The sequence below is a fragment of the Myodes glareolus genome, chromosome 6, assembly GCF_982192425.1.
Source record: "Myodes glareolus chromosome 6, mMyoGla1.1, whole genome shotgun sequence".
In the NCBI taxonomy this organism is placed as follows: domain Eukaryota; kingdom Metazoa; phylum Chordata; class Mammalia; order Rodentia; family Cricetidae; genus Myodes; species Myodes glareolus.
Window position 1 is genome coordinate 17,884,947 of NC_142031.1, and position 15,475 is coordinate 17,900,421.

Here is a 15,475-nt window from a genome sequence, read left to right on the forward strand (position 1 = left end):
AGACCCTAGTACAACCTCCACTTCACCCTAGAGTTTGCTAAGCGGCTCTGTAGGCTGCCAGCGTGTGTTTGCTAAATGAACAAACCAAGGTAGTTCGGTGGGGCTGGAAGAGTGGAACAGATAGCGAGGCAGAGAGCTAGGGAAAGCCAGGGGAACATGACTGAACCCCCCAGTACTGAGGGGAAACTTGGGAGAGGAGAAGGCAACCTGAGAGGTCTCCTGGAGCCCCGCCCACCCAGGCAGGGTGTGGAGTTGACAGATCACAGCATGTGCCCTCCAGGGACCAGGAAGAGACTGGCTGTTCCAAGCCACGCTCAGGCGTCGCTAACAGTATTTACCAAGTGTCAGTCACAGACTTGGGGTAGGTGTGGGAGGTACAGGTTGTTCCAGCTAGTTCCATTGCCCCACTTTCCACCCTTGCACATTCTTCTCTCTCCCATAAAGATCAGTTCTGTATTGACAGTTTCTGTCTGCACCCAAACAGGCAGGGAAAAAAAAAAGTCCCATCAGGGGTCCGGCAGCAGCTATGCTAACATATTTCCAAGAACTCAGGCTGCCAAGACCCACAGGCCCGATCGGCTCCCACCTCGGCGGTACTTAGCGCCTACTTGAATCAAAGATGGCTCGAGGAGAACACAGAGCCAGTTCAGGCACACGCACGACCTGGCACCCACACCTTGCCAACCACCGAGGACAGAGCGAGTGGTGATGGTCACCCCTGCCCTGAGTGGCTCTTAGCCAGCCAACAAACATCCAGATGCCGTCCATGTGTGTTCAGTTATGTTTGCTGAGCTGCCGCTATTGAACAATCGCTTGCTTTGTGTTTAACGTGCGGCAGGAACTGTTCCAAGGACTTCATAGAGATAAGCTCAGCGCATCCCCCATGAATCTTCAAGACACCAATTCTCCTGCTGTGGAGACTGAAGCAGAGGACTGGGAACTCACCTGAGATCCCACCACAGGTGGAGCAGCAAAGCCAGAGAGCAAGACCCAGGTAGCCAGCCCCGCAGCTCCTGCTCACCTCCCCAGGTGGCACGCCCTTCACTTCCATTAATCCGCTCAGCATTTCGTGAGTTCTTTCTGAATTCGAGGCATTTTGCAAGGGGCCGTGGATGCAGAGAGTAACTCTTACCATTCCAAACCTTGAGGACAGGACTGGGAAGGGCCTTGCTTGCCTCTGCCTTGGGCACAGGGTGTGATATGTTAGCAGGGTCGAGATTCTGTTTGGTGAGTGACTGAACATGGTGGCATTGGAAAAGGTTGCTGAGTTTGGAGCCTGAGAACTTGGATCTCTGCTGCTGGAAAGGAAAATGTTTGGACATGCTCATCTGCATTCAGGTATGCTGTGGGTCCCGCGGGGCTTGTATTTAAAGAACGAAGCCTAGATAAGATATTAATGTCCTCCAAAAGAATGATGTCTTCATGGTGGAATCTCAGGCACCCACCGAGGAGATAATTGGGTAGGTGGGTGGCCCCCCCATCACACTGTCACTGCCGGGCCGCCTCCGAGGGCCTGGGAACACAGACGGCTGCCGGCTTTGCCTGTGCCAAGTGCTCTGCTTGGAGATGTGAGTCATAAGCCGATCAGAGGGGAGCCTGGCTGTGAAGCCAGGACACATGTCCACCCTTCAGACAGATAAGCCCATGGGGACCAGGCAGGGCTTGTGGGAGACAGGGCCAGGCCCTCCATGCCGCTGGGGGATGAGGCATCAACAGCCTTGTTCTTGAGCATGGGTTGGGATGGGGCTGCTTCCCTGAACTGGGAGGAGCCAGAGAGGAATTGATAGAAGCTCCAGAGCTCCCAGGGCTACTCCAGGGGGATGGCTACTCTCCAGGGACAGAGATGACTACCCTGCAGTGGGTTTCCCAGCTGGGAGCTGAAACCAGGAGCACAGACTCGTGGTGCCAGTGTCCTTTTGAGGGACAGAGAGGGCTGGGACTTGCATTTCTGGTCATCTCTGGAGGATCCAGAGTCCCCATTTGTGACTCTACCTCATGGGCCTCAAGATACCAAGGAAGATGTCAGTAGTGAGGTCTTCACAGACTTGCTTACCTCCTCCAGGTATAGGGTGGGGCTTAAAGTTCTCCTCTGCTAGGTGGCCTTCTGTACTACTGAACATGACAGAAGTGACACTTGTTTGCACTCAGGAACATCTGCACCTCAGCTTATACAATCCTCTCCCTTGCTCTGTGACATGGGACAGCTGCCCCCCACCCCCGCACCATATCCCACTTTTCCAATGAGGAAATGAGGCCCAGAGAGGCAAAGGCAGTTGCTCAGGGTGGCTCAGCAGTGATGCAGGCAAACTTCAGACCTGTAGGCAAGTGCAGATCCGTAGGGTTGTGTTGCCACCCCCAGAGGTCAGCTGCTACCTCACCCTGACCATCAAACTAAGCTAGGCCCTGGCACAGTGGTGAACAAAGACCGTGGTTCAGACATCACAACAAGCACTACGAACAACAGCAAATGCTACAAACGTTAATAGCCATTCTTTGATCAGATTCTTTAAGTGTGATGCTTCCTGGAAGTCAGTGTCCTGCCCAACACACATATACACATAAATACGCACACATGTGAACATATACATGCATAACACAAACACATATATATACACATGCATATGAACACACACAAGCATACACAGATACATTTACACATGCAATACACATATATACAACAATATATGTGCATACACTCAAACACACAAATATGCATACACATGCATACATGTGCTCACACACAAACACACATGGCTGTGAGAACATGAGGGCACCATTGCTTAGATTTTCACAGAATAAGGAAGCTGAAAGCTTGGTTGGCACTGGGCCAATCTCTAACCTATGAAGCCTGCTCTCCAGTTACCCTTCCCCCCCTTCCAGCCACGCCTTCCCCGCTATGTGGCAATGCTGTGTTCACGGCTTTTCTGTTGCTGTGCAGAAGGAATGGTCTATGTTTAGCTTCTGGTTCCAGGGTATAATAGTCCATCATGGCAGGGAAGGCATGGCTGGAGGAGCAGAAAGCTGAGTAATCAATCACATTTTATCTATGCACAGGGGAGCAGAGAGGGAGAACAGGAAGTCGGACGGAGCTATAATAAAGCCTGCCACTCCGTGATGTACTTCCTCCAGCAAGGAACTGAGTGTTCACATGCCTGAGCCTATGGGGGATATTTCTCATTTCAACCACGACATTCCATCCCTGGCCCCCATGGGCTGACAGCCATATCATGGTGCAAAGTGCATTTGGTTTAACTTCAGAGGTTCCCATTGTCTTTAATAGTCTAAATGCCATTCAGAAGTTTCAAGTCTTCTCCTCTGAGATTCAAGGCAATCTCTTAACTGTGACCCCTTTTAAAAATAAAATAACATACTTCTAATATATAATGGCACAGAATATACATTCCTACCCTGAAAAGGAAAAGATAGGGGCATAGTAAAGAAATATTGGGCCAAGCAAGACTAGAATCCAGCAGGGTAAGCACTAAATCCTGTAACCCCATGTCCAGTATCCAGGGCTTCCCTTTCAAAGGGTGGCTCAGCCTCTCCAGCTTTTCTTCCTGTAGCATACGTCTCTCTTTTGGTCTGTTCTCACTTCCTGTATGTAGCTTTTCTAGTGCATGTCTCCCAACTCTGGCATCTCCAACATCCTGAGTTCTCCACTGCAAGCCAGTCTTCACCATCATGGTCTCCTAAGTGGCCACTCACACACAGGTTCCTTGCAGGGACTCCGACCCTGCCACACGTTGCCTAGCCTCAGTGGCTCTCTGGAACGGTGACGTAAGATTCCATGACCCCCTCAACCTTGCATCTCTCGTCTCTAAAACTCATATCACATGGGTGACACTGTCAAGTTCAACTGACTGCTCAGGATGGAGTCCCACCCCCTGGGACCACAGTTTAGGAGTCTCTCTATGCTGAAGCCGAAGAAACTCTTCCCTGGAAATTTGTTTTCTAAGGGAATCTCTTGGGCTCTCTCCTTTCCTAAAATGAGCCTTAGCTGGGTGTGGCTTTGCCCTCAGGGAACTTCTCCACTGTTCCAGGGCTGGGCAGGAGGCTTCTCTTTAAGGACAATGATCTCCTAGCAACTCAAGCCTCTTGCTTATAATTGCAACCTTGAACTTCCTCTGCTAGCCTCCTCTCCATACCAGACACTTCAACTTCATTCCTTTCTCTCCTACCTGCTGCTCTTTTTCCTTGTAGACCTCCTTAAGAAAAGATGACGCCACAGACTCAATGTTACCCTGCTTGGAAAGTCTTGGAGACGGGCAGAACGCCCCAGATTTCTAGCCAAACTGTCACACTAATGGCAGTCGCCAAGGTCCTATGCTTGCTTTCTCTGAAACCCCATGAGCTGGGCCTTCGCTGTCTGTGTTTCTCTCAGCACCATCAGCTTCTAAGCTCACACAAGAATGACCCATTAAGCTCTACGTGTAGGACTCAAAGTTTCAAATCCTTCCGCCAAATACTCCAAAGCATAAAAACCGCAGGCCCCTCTTCTGGTACCAGTTTCTAATTTAGTTACTATAGTAACCAATCAGCTAATAAGTGATAAAACACCCTGACAATGGCAACTAAAGGAAGAAGGGATTCGTTCTGGATATGGTTTCAGAGGGGATAACAGTCCATCATGGTGGGGAAGGCATGGCAGCACGAGCAAGAAATTGGCTTGTTATATTTAACACACACACAGGAAACAGAAAGGGGAGCAAGAAGTGGGTGGGGCTATAAGCCCTCATAGCCTACCTTTCTTAAGGTTCCATAACCTCCCCAAACAGAAGCACCAAGTGGGGAACCAAGTGTTCAAATATGGGAGCCTATGGGGGACATTCTCATTCAAACCATCACACTTGCCTTCTGCTGTAATGGAACCATGTCTGCTATGGTTCTTGAGTTGTCTCTGTTAAGCATTTCATCACAGCAATAAGAAGGAGCATGCTTTCCAGCAAACCCTCACACCTCCATGGTGACAGCATCAGAAACACCAGGGACATTGTAACAGTCACTCAGACCTACAGTAGCAACCAAAGAGGTCTCAATGAAGAAACGAAGGTCCATCCAATGCCAGGAACTCACTCTAAGTCCCACAGTGACATATCGTGGGGAGCAGAGTCTCCCCAACTCCTGACAGGGTTTCACCCCACCCTGTCAGAGCTCTGTCCTACCCCTGCCATGGTTCTGCCCTATCCTGTCAGGATTCCACGCCACAGTCCATCCTCCAGAAGCCAGAGACCTCCAGTGACACTCGGCACAGATACACTGATCCAGGACCACAAAGCCCTGGACCACAGGTGCCCAGGGCCTGGTGGAGGACTCTCTTGACAGTGTTCCTCCTGTCTATCAGACAATTTGTGATGCTGATACCCCCACACACCCTCTTCCTGGCCTCAGAACCAGAACAAACATCACCCTATACTTCATCACCAGGCACACAAAGCTGACCTGCCCTGTAATGGAGATACACCCTTCTGTCCTGAGGCCCGCTCAGCTAGGAAGACAGCTCACATGTGCAGAAAGACAGACCAGGCCCAGGGAGAGACCCACTGAGGCATCTTGACTTCACCAGACACACCATACTCTGTCCCGGGCAGAGGGCAGGAGAGAATCACTCATACTGCCTCCAGGGTTGGGCTAGAGCCAGGGAGGCCCAAATAGTTCCTCTGGCTAGAAAGTCCAGTTTCTCCCTGGAGTAAAAGGCCTGTCCCAAGACATCTGAGTAAGAGAGCAGAAAGCTCAAAGTTAGGAGAGCGTAAAGTTATTGGGTGACCAGCATGCGGCAGCAGTAGCCAGATCCCAGACTGTCTCTTTGCCAACCCTGCTGACACTACGGAGTCAGGCTTCCATTGCCTACCAAGGTTGAACCACCACCTGCACCTCTATCTCCAGTGTCTTCTCTACATGCCCACCCTCATCCCAGGGTGGAGCCAGCATCCCATTGCCTCTGCCTTTCTGCTGCAGCTGCATGTCTGACTCATTGCCAAATCCTGTATCAGAGTTGGGGATTCTGCTGGGTGTTCCTTCTCCTGGATGTGACAGTGTTTCATCCATTCGGCTAACATGTTTTGGTGCATAAGCACCAAACAGCCTTGGGGATGAATAACCCACAGCCATGTAGATGCCAAGCAGAGCCGTGGAGGAGGCCAGTGTACAGGGACTGATGTCTGCACATTGTATATACATGCACACACCCGTATATGTATCCACACAACCGTTGATGGAGGAACCTGAGGAGTCCTGCCTGAGAATGTTTCAGAGAAGCTGACAGTCCTGCGCTTCTGTCATGGTAGACTTGCTACGGAAATGTGGATCCAGAAGAGAATTCTCACATGTCATTCTTACTACTCCATCCCCTACTGACTCTATGGGGATTCATTAGAAAACCAAAATACCTCTGTCCACCTCCCACCCTCTGCACCCGGTATGTGATGAGGTCCACGCCACTGCTGGATCTTGGATCCCCACAGCCTGTCTTCCACATGCAGTCAGAAGGTTTTGTTCTGTTTTCCTTGGTTTTGTTTTGTTTGAGACAGGATCTCCTGGAGGTTGGGCTAGCCTGGAACTTGCTCTACAGCTGAAGATAACCTCAGACTTCTGATCCTCCTGCCTTCACCTCCAGACTGCTGGGATTAGACGTGCACCACCATGTCTGTTGTACGTGGTGCTGGGGGTGCTGGGGATTGAACCTGGGGCCTCCTACATGCTAGGCAAGCACTCTAGCCACTGAGCTACACCCCCAGCCCTCACTAGGACTCCTTTCGAAGTGAACAGGGGCTTCTCTTTCCTACCCTGCTCAAGCCCTTCCATGGAGCAAAACCCCTCTGTGGAGTGGCTGCCACTATCGCTCTAACCTCATCCACAACTTTCCCCTCTGTCCCTCTGTCCCTCTGTCCCTGTCAGTTGCACCTTTGCAGCTCTCTGCATCTGCACAGCGCATTCCTGACACAGGGCCCTTGCACTGGCCATGCTCTCAAGTGTTGCCATGGCCAATACACTTCAGGGAGTCCGTCTCAGCTGGTTCTGCCTAAAACAGCACTCCCCTCCCGCCCCTCTGGCCCCTTCCAGGTCTATTGTTCTTTCAATCACAAATTCCTTCCTCACATTATTCGTAAGGTTTGCGTGACTCCGGAAGGTGGGCTGTGTGAGGCACCAGGTGCCCTCCGGTGAGTGTTTCCATCTGTCTACCGTGCATAGAATGGAGCCTGGCTTGCCACCTGTGGTGTGTACTGAGTGTTTTGTTTCACACGGACTTCACTGCACAGCACTCCTACCTAGGAGAGAATCTACGGAAGGAGGGTGCAGGAACACCCACGGTGGGCAAGCACCTGTAAGCACAGGGCTGCAGCCTAGCTCAGGGCAGGGAAGACATTGGACCTGGGTCTTCTTTGCTGTCTCCCCTTCTGTTCCCATAGCATGCTATATGTTGTTTGTAGACCATTGTGGTTCTCAACCTTCCTGATGTTGTGACACTTTAAAACATGTTGTAGTGTTGTTGCTTCATAACTATAATTTTGCTACTGTTATAAAATGTAATGTAAATATCTGACATGAGACCCCTGTAAAAGGGTCATTTGACCCCAAAGGGGTCGTACTCACAGGTTGAGAACTGCTAGTGTAGTCTCAGCTTTCTCTTGGTGTGGCTTGACATTCTTCCTTCTTTCTTTCTTTCTTTCTTTCTTTCTTTCTTTATTTCTTTCTTTCTTTCGACACGGCTTCTCTGTGTAACCCTGGCTATCCTAGAATTCATTCTGCAGACCAGGTTGGCCTCGATCTCACTCACAGAGATCCACCTGCCTCTGCCTTTCAAGTGCTGGGATTAAAGGCAGGTGCCACCACCACCACTTAAACAGGTGAGGCAGGTGACAGAATGGCAAGCAAGGGGACCCTGAGACAATAAAACAGAGCTCAAGCAGGGCGAGCTGAGCAGAGTGTTTTTGTTTGCATCCTGTTGACGTGATAAACATCACGATCAGTGATCAGCTCAGCCTCAGGTAGGGAGCAAAGGCTTTATCTCATTCTACAGTTCGCAGTCTGTGTGCAGGGAGGGCAGGGCAGGCACCTGGAGGCAGGAATTGAAGCAGAGGCTGTGGAGGAGCCCTCTTTATTGGTTTGTTCCTCAAGGCCTGCTCGGCTGAACTCACATGCTAAAAGGAGCAGTCCTATGGGAGCCCCAGAGACCCCAAAGTCCAGGGAGGAGAAAACCCAGCCAGGGGTGTAAGTTTTGCTCTACTTAGATGGCAGGAATGAATGAAAAAACTGCATGGCATTTTAGAAAGGGGGTTAAAGATTATTTGATTTCTTTTTTTTTCTAGTGATTGTTAAAATTTTTATTTTTGAAAAATAGTAAGATTTTCTTGTTCTAAAAATTCAAAAGGCATCAGGGAAAAAATAATAAGACAGTAAAAAAATTCATTCAGTGTTCAGCCACATGACGGGCCAGCAAGCCTCCCGTCGGTTCAAGTGCCTCTCTCTCTCCTCCTCTCTCTCTCCCTGGCAGCCCCATCACGCTCTCCCCCCCCCACCCCGGCAGCCCCATCTCTCTTTATAAATCCACGCAAACGTTTTACGCAAGTGCTTCAAGCATTCATGCTGATTTGCAGCCTGCTCGCCCCCTGCCCTTTGTAATTTTATGCTCATTGTAAACTTTCCACGCTGGGCATATATTACTTTTATAATCTGGAACATTAAAAAAGCCAAAGACCACAAGAAATAAAGCAAAACCCACAAACACAGGATGAGGGCGCCCTGGCCAACTAGCAAGGCAGCAAAGAAAGGCTTTGGGGTTTGGCCGACCACAGACTCGGGCGGCGGCGTGAGCTGACGGCATGGAGTGGGCTCTGATTACAATCTGGTCCATGCTCTTGGGTGATTCCTCAGTTCCTGGTCTGAGAAAAGAAACGGGCCGGGCCGTGCAAGCAGGCTTCTCTGGGCTCGACCTGAGGTGGCTCTATAGCTCTGTGAGCCCCACCTTGCAGGTCTTAGCACACCCACCCGCTGCAAAACCAGTGTGACGATAAGTTCGCGTGTGTCCTGAGCATTGACTCTGTGCCAGGCAGGGTTCTCAGGGCATTTTATATGTTCATTCATTTAATCTTCCCACTAACCTAGGACATGGATACCCTGACAGCGTCATTTTTATGGGCCAAGCAACTGAAGTCCAGAGGGATGAAGTAACTTACCTGAGGTCACACAGCTTTGCGAGCATCATAAGCAATACCAGGAGGAGCAAACTCTATCATCACCAGGCAACCAACAGCTAAAAGACAAAAACACAGCCTCACATTCATTCATTCACTCATTCATTCAACAAACCCGAGCTTTGAAAACACTCATTTATTCAATCATCTCATCAATTCCTTTCATGCACCAGCGTGTGCCAGGCCTGGTGTCAGGCACGGTGGGGAACAGAACAAGGGAAAAGTCCTTGGTGCAAGGGAGAGACGGAAGCTCTGAGACAGCGATGGGTCCTGGACCACACTGAGTGGGGAGGGCAGTCCTATGAAGACCAGAGCAGGGGGTGGGCTGAACAGAGGGCTGGAAAGGAGCGAGAGGCCACCAGGGAAGGTCTTTGGGGTGACAGAGTTTGGGAAAAGTGACTTGAACACACAGAGAGGGGGGGAGTTGTGGGTGCAGGAGGAGTTTGCGATCCCAGCATGGAAAATGACAAGCACTGTGGCCCTGAGGCCGGAGGAAGCCTGGCACCAGCTTGCAAAGCAGACTAACAGAAAGGAGGATACTGGGTCTGGGAAAGAGCGAGTGGGAGAATGGCCAGCCTGGAGCAGGCAGAAGAGAGACGGGATCACCAGCGACAGCTATGACATCGCCTAAGAAGCACTTGAGACCATAGGCAGAGAGGGTATAAGATCTGATGTCCACATTTGAAAGACCACTGCGCTGGGAGATGGCACCATCAGGGGATGGAACAGGCTGCCTGGGCACAGGGACCAAGCCACTGGAGCAGAGTGGATGGTAAGCGGAAGTCAGTATCTGTGACCAAGGCACTGCCTGCCAGATCTGCTGGTGGATGGATGCAGGTAGGAAGTGAAGGGGAAAGACGGGACAACACCATGGTTGGAAAATGGATGACCTGAGTGTTATGGGCTTACAGGACTTGATAAGAGGGACAGTAGACTCATGAGTGCCATCTGCCTGGAAAGGTGGCAGGACACCTCCAAGAGGAACCAGAAAATCTCAGGCAGAAGGCAGAGTGGAGCAGGGGCGGACTAGGGTCAGCAGTGTGCAGGAGACTCTCTCTGCAAACTCAGAATGCAGAAGGTCACCTAGGGAGGGTGTGGCAGATACTGGAGCACAGGCAGAGCCCAGGAGAAGTGGCTGACAGAGCTTACATGATGGTTAATAATGACTGTCAGCTTGGCAGGGTCTAGAACCACCTAGGGGTCAACACTGGGCATGTCTCTGAGGGAGTTTCTAGATTGAGCTAATTGAGGTCGGAAGATGCGCTCTGAATGTGAGAAGCACCATCCCATGGTCCTGGGTCAGAGAAAGAGAAGAGAGTGAGCTGAGTATTAGCATTCATTTCTTTGTCTAGCGGCCTTACACTCCTACCGCCATGATTGCCCCACCATGATGGACTGCGCACCCTCTAACTGCGAGTCAGAATAAACCCTCCCTTCCTTCTGTAGCTTTTGTCAGAGCAATAAAACTCATAGTTAATACAGCCTGGGAGGTTGCCATGTCCCAGGAATGTAGATATGTCCCAGGTGTGTCAGCTTTATCCTTTTAAAAGGGAGGCAGACAACCACGACCAGGGAGGGAGGCAAACAGGAACCTATGATGTCCTGGAACAAGACCTTTAGACAGGAAAGGGTCTGGTTTCAAAGCTGTTGAAAAAGAGGTGGGAAAGACCCATCCCTTTGGATTGTGGAAGCCACTTCCTGGAGGCATGTCCACTATCTCCAGGTCCCAAGCTTCCAGTTCAGTTCATGAGCGACCCACTTCCCTCTGTGAACAGTCCCAAGAAGCCACTGGCCAGGTACTAGGTACTTTCTGGTCCAGTCTACTAGACATAGGCCTTCCCGGCCACACAGGGTGACCATGCATGGGGAGCTTTCTGGGACTCTGTCACAATATCTCAGCCTCCCCCATACTCAACGTGACAGCTCCAGCCAGGAGCTCAGCCTGCCCCTGTCTGAGATCACTGAGAGGGCCACATATTCAGAGGTGTCATTGGTCTCCAGAAGTGTCACTTGTCACCAACCATGATCAGAAACAGATCTGAGATCGTCTCTAGCTGCCTTTTCTTCCCCATCCTCCGTCTCCTGTCCCACAGGAGCCTCTGGCCTAGCCATCTCTCTTGCTCAGGGATCTCTGGTCTTATCATTCCTGGTTGACCTCCTCCCTCTCTTCTAGATGTGTTCTCTCCCACTGTCTGCTGAGGAGCAATGGGAAGACTCACAAGCTATAGTGAGAGACGGTGACGGTGACAGTGACGACCATAACAACAACCACAGTGGTGCTGACAGAGACTGCGAGGATGCTGATGATGGCAATGATTCTGTAGACTAATGCGGTCCCCTTGCCTCGTTCACCCTGACTGATCAAATGCAACGTTTTATCCACCAGATTCAGAAAAGACGCTCTGACCTTGACCTCAGCGGAGTGACAGCCACAGTGTTGCTTATTAAGCGCTCACTGTATGCATGGTCTGGGCTAGGCTCCTTCCATTCTGACTCCAGTGGTAGGAGACAAATGCTCTTTGTACACATACTTTACAGTTTGCAAAGGTTGAGTTACTAAGAGGAATGAATTGTGGGCCGGAGTTTAGAAACGGAGTGGAAGAGACTCAGGCTCCAGGAATGATGGGTAACAGCAGTGCCACCTCTGTCACCAGAAATGGGGAGCTGGGACTACACATTGTCTTAGGCGTTGGGCAGGATGGGGCAAACCCCTTTGAACTATGCCTGTGAGGAGCATTTGTGGGTACCCGGCCTGTGGCACCTGATTTAGCTGCTAGAGAATGAAGAGGGACGGAGGCTTGAGAGGTACTGTGTCTGCGTGTCCCCTGGGGAATGTGGCAGCCTTTGCATTTTTGTGGCATGAAGCGGAAATTTGAGATAATAAAGAAAAGGGGGAAAGAGAGACAGAAATAAGAAAGAAAAAGCAAGGAAACAATAAACTGTTAGCATCTCATAGGCGCCAGGCTGGGCGAGGAAACCGCTAATGAGCCCCAGCTTCTAATTCAAACCAGACAGATAAAAGCCACGTGGTCCTGGTCCCAGTGAGCATGGAGTGCATCCCCACCCCCCAAAGCCCAGGCTGGGGTGCTCTGCCCAGAGAAGAGCAACCTCAGCTGCTGTCTGCCTAGCCCCCCAGCAAGCCTGAGTGATGACGCCCCAGTCGGCCTGCTCTGGAGATCTATAAAGACATGAACTTCAGCTCACTTCCTCTAAATGCATATTAATTTGTTTAACCAACTTCCTTGTATTTTGACTATTAGGCCAGGAGTTCACCCTTCCAAGTACTCTGACTTCCTTGTAAAAATTTCAGAAGCAGGAGCCTGGGCAAACTACAGTTGGGAGTCCAGGAGTGGAACCCAGCGTCATCTGCACCCAACAGACAGAGAATTAACCTCTGTGTGCCTGGCTTAGTTTCCTCAGTGCTCCCCAACTCATCCCTAGCGACAGCCTGCCTATTAGTCTCATAACTAACACACAGCAGCTCTCTCTCTCTCTCTCTCTCTCTCTCTCTCTCTCTCTCTCTCTGTGTGTGTGTGTGTGTGTGTGTGTGTGTCTGACTCTGTACCACCCCCACCTGCGCATCCATCCATGAGTATCAAGGCCAACTCCACATCTTGGTTGTGGGGCATCACACCGCCATGAGCATGGGGAGCAGGATTTCCTCCACATTGAGATCTCATGTTTCCGAATAAATACCCAGAGAGGGATTCCTGTACCAGAAGCTGGCTCCATTTTAATGTTCTGAAGCACCTCAATGTTGCTCACCACCTAGGTGCTCATCTGCATTCCCAGATGTTCCTCCTCCACGTCCTTGCTACTGTGGACTCTAACAACCCCGTTCCTGCAGGTACATCCAAAGGAGAGGAAGTCAGCCTGACCCTCCCGTGTTCCCTGTACCTCTAGCCACAGTAGCTCAGATCCAGACTCAACCTAGGGAATGACTGGATAGAGAAAATGTAGTATCATTATAACCATTGTGCTGGCTAACACTGATATCAACAGGACAGGATCCCCTAGGAGATACAGCCCTGGGCCTGGCTGTGAGGGAATCTCTAGACGAGGCTAACTGAAGTGGCAAAGACCCACCCTGAATGTGTACAGCAGCAGCATCCCCATGGGCTGGAATTCAGGACTGAATTAAAAGAATAAAATGAACTGAACATCCTTCCCTCTGATTGCAGATGTGACATGATCTGCTGCCTGGTGAACTGTGCCCTCGAGTCATGAGTCAGGGCAAACCCTTGCTTCTCACACCACTTTCGCCAGGCATTTTGCCACAGCAATAGGAAAAGAGGCACATACACATACAACGGAATGTTATTCAGCCATAAAAAAGAATGAGATTCCGCCATTCGAGGCAGCGTGGAGGAGCCTGGCAGATGCTATGAAGTGAAATAAGCCAGGCACGGAAGAATAAAGACCAGCGCAGGCTCATTCCCGTGTGAAAGCTGAAGTTGCTTCTCATGGAAGCGGGAAGTGGAGTGTGGTCAGCAGGCCAGGAAGGGGGTGGGGTGAGGAGAATCAGGGAGACAGGCTGGTGAACAGGTTCAGAAACAGCTGGGAAGACTGCTTTCTAGCTAACTATAGCACAGCTGGGCGACCACTGCCCACCACCCACAGAAGTTCACACTGACTGGAAGACCGAAAACTCCCAACACAAGTGATAGAGGGTAGGAACGATGAGCATACCCGTTTCCCTGTCTGTCCACTGGTATACCAACTAATCCCGACTGCCCTTGTGAATATGCACAGGTAGAAGTGTCAATCAAAAAAACATAAGGACCTGAGAAAAATATGTAAATTCGAGTTTAAAACACAAAGTGTGATGGAAGGGACAGAGGAAAGCACCGGTCACAGAGCCGACTTCTTGCTCTGTGAGAGGTCACAGCCCTGAGTGTCTAAGGAGGGTGGGCGCTGGTGCCTGCCTGCCTACCTGACTGAAGGCTAAAAAGTCTCATGACCTTCCTGTCTTCTTATCGGGGACATCCTGCTGTGTTCTCCCCTGGTCTCTGTGGGGTGAAATCATGACTGTCTCTCCAGCACGGAGGGCACTGTTCCTTGCATTTCTGGTCTGCGTAATCTATGCACTGCATTATAAGTAAGAGACAGGAGAACGAACGGGAGAAGAGACCGAAAGAAGAAAACTGATGTGGAGAAAAGAGCCAGGCTGGGAAATGGGGAGGAGCAGGGGACAACGATGTGTCAAAAAGCAAAAGATTCGGGAAGAAAGAGGAGGGGAAGATGTAGGATTTAGGATGGGACAGGAGAATGCCCAGCTAGGAGTGGAGGAGCCAAGGCTGACTACTCTCTTCTACCATATGAATTCCAGGAACCAAACTCGGGTCATTGGTCTTGGTGGCAAGTCCATGTACCTCCTGAGCCATCTCCTGCCCCTTCCTCAGGCTCACTCTGGATTACGGAGGAAAAGTCTGAGAGTCAGAGGGAACCCAGCCACAGGCCTGGGCTGTCTCCGTCTGTCTCATGACTCATAACTATGGGGGGCGGTATGTGTACACTCTCTCAGAAGTCACCCACCCATCCCCCTCCCACAGCCCATCCAGAGTGCTGGCATTCATTCCCCCTTCCCTCCATTCTGACCTGTGCTTGAATGCCAATGGTTCTAGAAGGTCACTAGTGGCTGGCAGCTCCAGGACCAAGTTGTCCAGAGAATAGTGAAAGTTTACAGACCCCAGGGCAATCAGGCCTCGGGTCATCAAGTGACATAGCGGACACGAACAGGGAGGCATAGGATAAACAAGGGAAAAAGTTTGATCTCTATATTAGGTGGTATTTGAGGATGCCCAGGTCCGAGCAGAGGTATAGAAAGTATTCATCCAGGTCACGAAGGCTTCTTCAACCCTGGAGCAAAGGAAAATCATGGCATGATCCGTTATACCAAACCCCTCTGTGCACGGGACCTGAGCAGGCCACTGACTGGGCTTGGGCCTTGAACAGAGGTAACTTGAGGTTGATTGGTTGGGATCAGGTCAGAGGCACTGCAGGCTGGTCAGGCAGATCTACATGAGGGCAGGTCACTCAGTCAGGATCCTATCTAGCCTACTTGACAGGTGCCTCGTCCTCTCTTTTCTCTGGGGAAGAGTGAATGCAGTAACACATGGGATATTATTTATACTTTTCAATGTGTTCTTTTTGAGATGGGGACCCTCACATAATCTAAGCTGATGGCTTTGAAATCTGGATCCTTCTTCCTCCACCTCCCCAAAACTGAGATTGCAGGTATGTACCACCATGCCTGACTTTTAATGTGTTTTTTTCCCTAACCA

At 50.6% G+C, this 15,475-nt stretch overlaps 1 long non-coding RNA gene and 1 other non-coding gene across 3 annotated transcripts; one reads left to right on the plus strand and one right to left on the minus strand.

Moving 5' to 3' along the window:
* The first annotated feature begins 454 nt into the window (after positions 1-454).
* On the plus strand, positions 455-13,358 carry LOC125406330 (uncharacterized). 2 transcript variants are annotated; one of them, XR_007233869.3, is made up of 3 exons: positions 455-994; positions 1,211-1,338; positions 11,365-13,358. It is a non-coding gene; the product is annotated as an uncharacterized LOC125406330 (long non-coding RNA). The 2 variants fall into 2 exon arrangements; XR_015002190.2 differs by having other exon boundaries at positions 455-1,338.
* On the minus strand, positions 6,660-6,732 carry Trnaa-agc (transfer RNA alanine (anticodon AGC)). The gene has a single exon. It is a non-coding gene; the product is annotated as a tRNA-Ala (tRNA).
* Positions 13,359-15,475: the final 2,117 nt, after the last annotated feature.